The following is a 10000-nucleotide window of genomic DNA, read 5'->3' on the forward strand; positions in this document are numbered from 1 at the left end:
ACCCCGAATGACCATTTCCCAAGTTTTCTTAAGATTCAATTTCATATTATTCTGTGTTGACCGATTTATTAGGTTGTTTACTTCTAAAGGGGTCAATAAGGCCCTCTCTAATGGGGATTCTAAGAGTAATATCATCTGCAAATTTCACCAACTGGCAACTGTTAGGTTCAACAGGGGATATATCGTTCACCATCACAGAAAAAAGGACAGGTCCCAGCACTGTACCCTGTGGAACCCCGCGATTGATGTCTAAGAATTCAGTTATATTACCATCTACTGCAACCCTTTGTTTTCTATTACTTAGGAAATCTGTTAACCATTTTATAACATATGGGTTGATTTCAAGATCTTTAACCTTATTGCAGACAATTCTATGTGAAACAGTGTCGAATGCTTTAGTAAAGTCAAATGAGAAAACTCTAACACAGTTAGATTTCTTATCCAAGGAGTTCAACCAGTAATGCTGACATTTGATCAACGCCAAGGTACTCAGTGTTACAGTTCTTTTTGTAGGCAAACTGATCTGGTCCAATAGCTTGTTCAAGACATCCGCATATTTCTCTTTTGTAGACAGCTTTCACGAAAATTCGCATGATGATGGGGGTCAATGAGATGGGTCTCAGCTGATTACATTCACTGAATGGCAATTCTTTGGGGACTGGTGTGATATTAGCAAGCTTCCAAAGCTGGGGCACAGATTGCTTTCGCAGTGAACAGTTGAAAATACTGCAAATTATAGGTGCTAGATGGTGGGAATAGTCACGCCAAAGCCAGAATGGTAAATCATCAGGGCCACTAGCTGATATTTTTTTGTTTGCTTAAAAAACAAAAATTCGTTTCCGGTGAGGCACAAATATGTCCCTTAAGTCTGTCACGCAGTCTTTCGTGGTCTACAATCTTGGACAAAATAGATGGGAAATTTGAAACCCCCCTCCCCCCCCCCCCCCCAAATCAAGGATGGCAAAATGGTGCGTTTTGGCTTTTGCGCGGCTTCATCCTTGCTTTGGGGGGGATGGGGGTTTGCTGTTCCATTTTATTCTGTCCAAGATTGTAGTAGTCAGCGTAATCCCCTCTGAATATGTAATTTGTGATAATCCTGATTAGCATAAATTGACATTTTGCCGTCTCGTAGCAGAGGCCTGGTTGTGAGCGGCAGGCGCTTGGAGTGCCACGTGATCGTGGTTTGTATTTGGCGATCGTTTAGCGAGTGAGGCATTCTACGGTTAGCCTTCGCCGCATGCACAAGTCCGGTTTCTCTGTCCTATCGAGCTGAATTAGTGTTTAAATTAATGCCTTCGTTAGGCGGTATATGATAGCGTTCATTTACATTGTAAGTAGTGTCTTTCAATTAGAATTCCCTGGAACCCCGAGGGTCGCACCACTGCCTTGGTCGGGGGTACACGTTCCCCGCTTTTTTCCACCTGCTGGTCTTTTTAGGGGTTTTCGTGTCCGGCTCTGGTCAGGGGCACCCAACGAGAATATAGTTCAAAACCACTTAAACATAGCATTGTTAAACATATTTTGGTCTTAAACGGTAGATATAGGAATATTTTTATCCCCTAAAAAGTTTTTATCTGTTCGGATTTCCCAGCTGAAAGTCTAGTAATCCGAAAGTTATAGGGATCAAAACTTACCTTTTCGACAATTTCAGCTAGAAAAAAGGCTCCCGAAAATTTTAGGTGACCTTTTTAGGGTAAAAATCCGTCTAAATTGGGTCATTATACCATTTTTTATATGTTCCAAAATCCTAGGACAGGGCAGGGAAGCAAGACATTTTAGAACAAATGTTCCGAAAATTCCAAATCTCAAATCGTCTTCCGAACAGATATTTTCCGAAAATTGACGTTGGGTGCCTCTGTCTGGTGCATTGCTTTTCTCTTTATTTTAGAATTGATGTATTAATATTTTTGTACCTATTCCAATGCTTAATAAACTGCACGGCGGCTTGGCTGGCCACCGCGTCCATATATCACCTAGCCAGAGTGACACACAGTAGTGGAGGCAAAATGAGGAGATACCGAGATAGATTTGAATAAGGCTTTCCGTCCGAATTCGGCGAAAATTTTGGACTGCCCAGCATTTTGTCTTTTTGAGACCATGCTCGGCAGTTTTGCCTTGCAATGTTTACAGTATGCACAGGCTCGGAAAATTTGACCACTACGAAACCAAAATAATTTTTAGAATCGCTTGGCATTTTCTAATTACCATCAAATACTCTCAATAGGTTTGTTTGAATGAAGCTTTTGAAAGAAATCGTTGACAGCGAAGGATATTTTATCGGCTAGAAAATCGTAATCGCTTTACATTTCTAAACAAACATATATTATTCTCAAGAAGTTTGAAAGAATCTTTCCTCGGAAACTGAAAAATTTTGACTGCTGGGCATTTAGTTTAATTATGACCTTGCCCGGTTTCCGGACATATAGCCACACCGTATGAATTAACTAAAAACAATCGATGATCAAGATAGCTTTCAATTGTTTCAACATGATTTTATTCACATTATTACTGAATTGTGTAAATTGAGTAAGGCCCCGGACGCACTGGGCAAATTTTTGTTTATTTTGCAAAAAAATCTGTCACCAGTTCCCTGAGACAAGTGCGCCCGGTGATTTTTAGATCTACCAAATTTTGTCAAGGTTTACCAAACTTCACAGACGCCGTCGTCTGCCTCGGAGCAGGACAAATTCTTGTCAGGCGTGAAATCTGACAGATCTGTTAATTAACACGTCATGATTTGAAGGAAAAATTTGATCTCTATTTTTAGTCGGAGTATTTCAGTCGGCCTTCTACGGACAAATCTGTTGTGGTATTCTACAACCAGTTGCAGTCATACAAGGTGAAGCCTCCACTGGCATAGTAGAAGTAGCTACTGCCTCTGCTGGATTTGAACGAATTCCAGGATGAAAAAAAAATAGAATGCAAGCAATAATATGCCGAGGGAACATATTCGATCGAAGATATAAGCCCATGACTCCTGAGATCTCATGTAACCTTTCCAGCGTACAAAGCGCAAGCGATGGTGTTTATTTTCGTGTGATTGACACTTGTGGTTAACAAATATTTTGCTGTGTCTCAGTGCGCCCACGTTTGACAAATTGAAAATTTGGCAGAGACAAATTTTGTCGAGATTTTTAGAAGGGCCAAACATATTTTGTCAGTCCAGTGCGTCCGGACCCTAAGATGAGAATCAATGTCAAAAGATGTAAGGCTATGAGCATAACTAAGAGAAATAACCCACTTACAATTATCACATGGACGGAACTTTCATCGAGGAGATTACCTTACGTAGATATCTTGGGTTTTCTATCAATAATAAGCTTTCTTGGAATATTCATATTCACTATAGCAACAGTGTCCGTATCGGTTTAAAACACGAGGTGTAACACGTGCTGCACGTTTTTTGAACAACTTCTAAAACATTCCACGAAAAGTGTGTCCCTCGACCTTGGGAGTCCGAAGAAAAGTTCAAAATGTGAGCGGAAGATATTTGCATACAAGAAAAACAAACCGGACCTCATTACTTTTCTTTATAGAGGAGTGAAGATCGTGCAGGTGACGTTTTACCGATGTTTTGACAGGCTGTTAGACTCCGACCTGAATTAAAAACTTTTTTAAAGGCTTATTAAAAGATATTACTACACTAAAAACTTTGTAATGTAGTCTTGTAAGACCTATCGACAACGGCAAATTAAACAATCAGATGGCGAGATTACAAGCAATTACAATTTTGTTTCAAAGTACAGTCGACTCCCCCATTTAAGTTTGTTTACCCACAATGCTATGATATCATGCCGTTTTGTGAGCATAAGGACTGAATCTGTTTCAGCAAAAACTCTTCAGCGCAATTTCGCTGGCCTGTGAAGCAACATTCCCACTGGCAATGAGTTTCCTTGAAAAGTCTGAAAGATTGTCGCCAAAAGTATTCCTTCCCAACATGTAAATCCTTACAATGCTTGCTGATAATAGGTGAAATAGTATACACCTTTTTCCAAAATGGGCCACCCTTTCGATTTTTATTCAAATCAGACCTTGATGCCTCGTTCAAGGCAAAATATTATTTTAAATTTTAAGCTTGAGAACGAGGCACCCAGGGCTAATTTGAATAAAAACAAAAGAGGATTTAAATGGAGGCCATTTTGGAAAAAGTTGTATAAGATGAATAGAAACCGACCGGAGGTAGTTTGTAAAAATGGCACTTAGCCTAACATAATGTTTGGACCGCTTCATTCGTTCTAGAGCCATAACGAGTTAGAACTTGCTCCCAAACAGTGTAGTATCCTTGGTAACATTAAGCTCCTTTAAACAGTTCGCCCTCCCTGCCAATAAATCGTTAAAGGTGCCCAGTCAGCTCCGCAGGCTGTAAACGCTGACCGATCCCTCCCAGTACTATAGAGAAATCTATTTTGGGAGTATTCATTCAAAGTTCTAAGAAACATTTATCAGATAACCTTTAAGTGACTTGTCAATTAACCAACTGAGTTACATCTAACGTTTCAAAACAGAAGAAAGAGTATTGACATCGTTTTGAAAACCCTGGGTAGTGCTCTTAATTTTATACGCCCTGTCGATGAAAGTTTGTATCAACCCTAATTTGTACTGAAAGGGAGCAAACCTGAAATAATTTTTAAATATTTTTTTCGAAAAACGAAGTGATACAAGAACATTGATAGTTACTTGATCTCTGCTTGGATAACAATACATCTAACAATGGCAACTGGCCATTCGTTTCTGCTTCCATTGTAAACTCAATGTTGGGGTGGCATGTAAGGTATTGAGAAATGAGAATTTTGAAAACGAATGAAGGTTGTACTCGTCAAAATTCTCACCGCAACCAACGGAAACTCTCGATTTAAGAACACAACACATTACTGAAACAACACATTACTGCTAAGTTAAGATTGTCAGTCCATTTTCTGAATGTGAAAACGCAACTACAAACTATAAAACACCAACCACAATCCAAGATGAGCCTTAAAATAAATATGCATAACTAAGTAGGGTCAACTTCCTCTCCGTCACGCAATTCTCATATAAACGCTCGGTAAAGTTGTCTCGGGAAGGAGGGTTGTCTCGGATACCCGAGACCATACAAACAGGGCCTTACAATGGTCCCATGAGAGCCAGGAAGCAAGGCTTATGCAAAATTTTGGAGGGACGAAGAAAGAGTATTATGGTATTTTTGACATTGACTAATACTTTGGGAACGGTGTAGTTGTCCAACCAAAGTTTTTTCATAATGACCCATAAAGAAATCCATTGCTACTCCATCTATTTGATCGTGAAAATAACCATTGAATAAAAAATTAGTGTGGCTAATAGAAAAATTGGAAAATTGTTTTAGCTGAAGTTTACTTAGTTTTGGGTCAAAATTCAGGTTTCCATCAGTTATGGCGTAAACAGCTAAATCAGTCGTTTGATATAAAGAGGGAGATATGGATAGAAGTTTGATTAAACAGCGACAAGTTTCTTACTATGAGGTCTCTACAGACCATTTCCCAGAACTTACTATCATATGGCGTATAGCAAGGTTTTTGTGTAGTGTCATCACAAACCTCACGATCAATACCTATTGAAGTGTCTCTCTTACAACACTGTTACATATAAACTCTTGCAAGATAATGGTTTGCCACTACCTTTTTTTCTTTTTGCTTAGTTCAAGACGTTTCGGCTGGTGCTGGTGCATTAGTTGAAATATTCGAAGTACTGCTTTTTGAATCACACTTATTAACGTTAATCTTTCAACTGATGAAGGCTCAAGCACCAGTCGAAACGTCTTGAATGAAACATCAAAAACAGTGTCAAACTTATCTTACAATGTTAGCTGACTACCACTACTCTATTTTTAAATACAAACTCTTATTGCTTGATAGCCAGGCACGAATGACTTACTTCTAATTAACTATTTATTTAATTACTATAAGAAATGTTGGACACTGATATATCTGAGGGTGTGAATGGGGTTAACCGACTAGCGACAAAGGGCTAGAAAATATTACTGACTGCCGACAAAACGAGGGTAAAATTACCGACTAGCGACAAAAAAATTAACTGGGATTTACCGACAACCGACAAAGTAATAAACTTTTAACCGACAACCGACATGTGGACCCCCACCACCCCCCCCCCCCCCATTCAGACCCTCTTATCTGAACGTCAAACGACGTTCACTAAAAACTTGATAAAGACGTTTCGACCGAAAACCTTCGGTCAATCCTTGAATTCAAACCGAGGATGACCGAAGAAGTTTATTACACATAACTTTTTACAAAATGTTGGCGGGTCGTACAAAGGGCAGTACAATAGAAACGTCCGCTAAATTAGGCCAATGAGAGTGGGCGTACTATCTAATAATATAGAAAAAATGGAAAAAGATTCCTCTCACATTGCGCTTGCGAAGTAACGTGATTTTTAATCACGTGGCAACGTGATCTGACGCGTGAGTATTTTTTTTAACGACGTATAATCCGCTTGTGTGGTGTCAACGTGCAAACGTGGAGTAATCGATGAAGGCTTACCGCACAGTGGAAATGGTGAGTGTGATTTTCGTTTCTGCCCTATGGAAGTGTATAAAGGCCAGCAGCTGTCCAATGTTTAAATCACTACAGGACTGGCAAGTTTAGACTCTTTAAGCTTGGCTGTAGCATTCTTTTCTTACATTTTGTGTCCACGTGTACGTCTCAGCACCGAAGGGTAACACCAAGTTTATATTTGATAAAATTATCACACTGTTGGATAAGGAAACCCGCAGGGAAAAAAGTTACCATAGCCATGAACAAATAAGCAGCGTTCTTTTTTTCAAGGAGATACTCTCAGTGAGGTTTTTTCCTCGTTTGTCACCTACACTAGTCCACTTTGCCTTTCCCTTCTTGAGAAAAGGGAAGACAAGGAACTTTATTGAGTGTCTAATGATTTGCGTTAATTGTTAATTTTAGCTTATAGTGTCCCCAATTAGTGCTCCTGCGCTAGAACGACTAGACACTTAAATAAAGTTCCTTCCCTTTCCTTTCCTGTAAACTGAAATTAACAATTAACGCAAATCAAGTCAAATGTCGGTTTTTAAGAAGAGGGGAAAACCGGAGTACCCGGAGAAAAAACGTCTCGGTGCAAACTAAACCCACACACGATGGCGAGTCTGGGAATCGAACCCGGGCCACAATGTTGGGAGGCGAGTGCTCTCACTACTCCGCCATCCCTGCACCCAGAAGTAGTGAAAGGTGTCTAACCGAGAGCCGGTACTTAGAAACAGCAGTGATAAACTCTCATTGAAGATTAGAATTTTGAACGATTTTTGCATTCCTTTAATGTTCTAATGACGTTTAAAAAAGAGTACTTTGTCAGAGAATCTTAAAAGATATTGAATAAAACACAAACAGCGGTTACAGACATTTGCTTGAACTGCACAACTTTACATGTTTCAACATACATCATCAGAAGTGATTATTATTCAGTTGCATATAAATTTAAATTAAAAAATACTGCAGAGCCGACCGTGGTCAAACATTTCGGTCAGCGGAAATGTGAAATAAACATTCCCAGATGGAGGACATCGAAGGGCGACTTCTGCTTCAAGCGAACTTATTTCTTTTGTCTGTGCTGAAGTGTCGGCGTCCCCAGCTCCAAGGCAGTCGAAAACATCGGTACTGGATTCGTAGTATCTTCTTACAAAGACAAAAACTTGGAGCTTGTTACACGTTGGTCAGAGAACTTCGCACTTCTGACAGAGAATACTTCAGGTACGTAAGCTTAATTCTTATGCGCAATTTTCTTTTTACATGGTAGTAGTTACTTGAATAGTTCACTCAAACAATAAACGAAATAGGAAGATAGGAAATTGTCTGGTCATTACTGTTAAAACGGAAAAGACTAACTGAAACCGTTTTAAGGAAATGAAAATCGGTTCATCTTCCAAACACAAACTGCTACAGTGTATCAACAAACGGTCCAGTGTGATGTTAATAGATCGCTTACCTTAACCTTACCTTAACCTAACGTGGTTCAGTCAATCGATGTTCAATGTACTATGAAAAACGCTTTAACGAAAGGTCGATTGATTTAGTGTAATTACAAGTGCTTCATCGAAACAATAAATGACTCATATGGTATAGATATGAATCGACCTAATGTGAAATGGTTTATGCAAAGGACAAATGGTTTACCTTGATGTTAAATGAATTAAAGAAAAAAACGCAAGTGGTTCAAAGTATCGGCAAATGATTCAATGTAATCTGAAACAGTTTAACAAATGGGCGATTGATTTAGCGTAATCACAAATGGCCCAGCGAAACAACAAATAGTCTGAAAGGAACTCAAATGCTACAGTCCAAGTTAAGAAACGAATCGACCTAATATGAAATGGTTTATGCAAGGGAAAAATGGTTTTCCCTAATGCGAAATGAAGTAGAGAAAATAGCAAATGGTTTGTGGCAACAACGAGCGATTGAACCCTTTGCGTGACATCGAACAAAAATACAAATGTGAACTTCTGAAATGGAACAGTCCATGTGGGTGTCTAACGTCTAACGTCAAGATCTGACATCGACAACTTAAAATTTGGCGCGAAAGCAGCTTGTTTACAACCGGGATTTCACCTGCCCTTTGTACATTTCGGTAACTTTGCTTCTGCTGATTTCCTGTTACTAATATGTACTGCCTTTATTAAAGAGTTCCTCGTAATGCCAAAGGAAGCATTGGTAAATTAATATTAACAGGAGATCATGAGCTCCAGTCATTTTTGTGGACGAAAAGAAAAATTGTGCGAAACCAACTGACCTTACAAATCGAGGCGTAATGGTAGGCGGGCAGGGGGTAGGGAGTTGAAGGTTGAATCAAGGCAATAAAAATATGTAATGCCAGGAGGCTCAATAGATCTCATCAGATGTCTTTTACCTTCTTTGAAGACCTAGAGCAACAAAGAAAATTGACTAAAATTACTTCTGGCATATTTTCGGTCTTCAATTTAGTATCAAAATATGCCAAACCCCCATTCCTTTTGGATTCCTTTGTCCCGAATTCTCGGCCTTGGCGTCGCTGTCGCAATTTTGCTGGGAAAGGATGTCACTCGTCGGGAATTCGTTTTATGTGCTGTCGCTACTTTTTGGGACGTGCCGGTTGTCGGAATTTACCCTGGCAGGGCTTCTATAGTGGTACAGTTTGTTTACACTCATTCAATTCTTATATTGTTGTTCTCTTAATAGATATATGAGAATGTCTCCTGAACGGTTTGACCATTTGTTGTCCTTGGTTGCCCCCTTTATAACAAAGGATCGCTGCCGTTCAAGAACACCAATATCTGCCAGTGCAAGGCTTTGACTGTGTCTGAGATACCACACAGCAATCACTTTCCTTCTCATTCCGAATAGGAAGAGCAACTGTGTCAAAGATTGTTAAGGAGACCTGCCATGCCATTTGGAGAGTTCCTCAAGGCTTCAAAAACATTAGAAGAGTTGTCAAAACTTGCAGAAGACTTTGAAACATAATGGCATTTTCCAAACTGTCTTGGTGTCTTGGATGGGAAGCAAATCTGTATGGAATGCCCCAAGAATGGTGGTCACGCGTGACGAATTTCTAAGAGAGTCTGCGTGGGAGACTACACATCTACAGTCTCTGAAGAGCGCGTAGAACAAATGAGAATTATTTTGGAGAGTATTGTGCAAGGTGATGACCGTAGAATGATCAGTTTTGGGTGCGTTGTTCTTGGAGGCAACCGATATACTGATGAAGCTTCAAACAACCGCACAAATTTCAAGGACAACTTCAACAATGAAGGGCAAGGTGAATGGCAGTACAGACATGTGAGAAGCTGTGGTGTTGTTCACAACAATGAAAGTTAACTCTGAAAATGTAGATTACTGTAGTGGACATTTATGTAGTGGGCCAGTCTCAAATTTATGACATGAAATTTTTTTCTTCTATTAAACACTTAGGAGTAATAATTATGGGAGTTTTATCAAATCAACTTAAATCCTAGACTAAATCCTTCTTTTTTAATATTAATGAG

At 39.4% G+C, this 10000-nt stretch overlaps 1 protein-coding gene and 1 long non-coding RNA gene across 3 annotated transcripts in view; one reads left to right on the forward strand and one right to left on the reverse strand.

Moving 5' to 3' along the window:
* LOC138012755 (uncharacterized) overlaps positions 1-10000 on the reverse strand; it is a 16078-nt gene that overhangs the window by 4130 nt on the left and 1948 nt on the right. Inside the window, exon 3 of the long non-coding RNA XR_011125073.1 lies at positions 8773-8902. This is a non-coding gene — a long non-coding RNA (uncharacterized lncRNA). The remainder of the gene's footprint in view (positions 1-8772; positions 8903-10000) is intronic.
* LOC138012753 (uncharacterized) overlaps positions 6357-10000 on the forward strand; it is a 67180-nt gene continuing 63536 nt past the window's right edge. For both annotated transcript variants that reach the window (XM_068859640.1, XM_068859637.1), the window contains exon 1: positions 6357-6533. The gene's annotated coding sequence lies outside the window, so the exon portion shown is untranslated. The remainder of the gene's footprint in view (positions 6534-10000) is intronic.

Source organism: Montipora foliosa, chromosome 8, assembly GCF_036669935.1.
Source record: "Montipora foliosa isolate CH-2021 chromosome 8, ASM3666993v2, whole genome shotgun sequence".
Lineage (NCBI taxonomy): Eukaryota > Metazoa > Cnidaria > Anthozoa > Scleractinia > Acroporidae > Montipora > Montipora foliosa.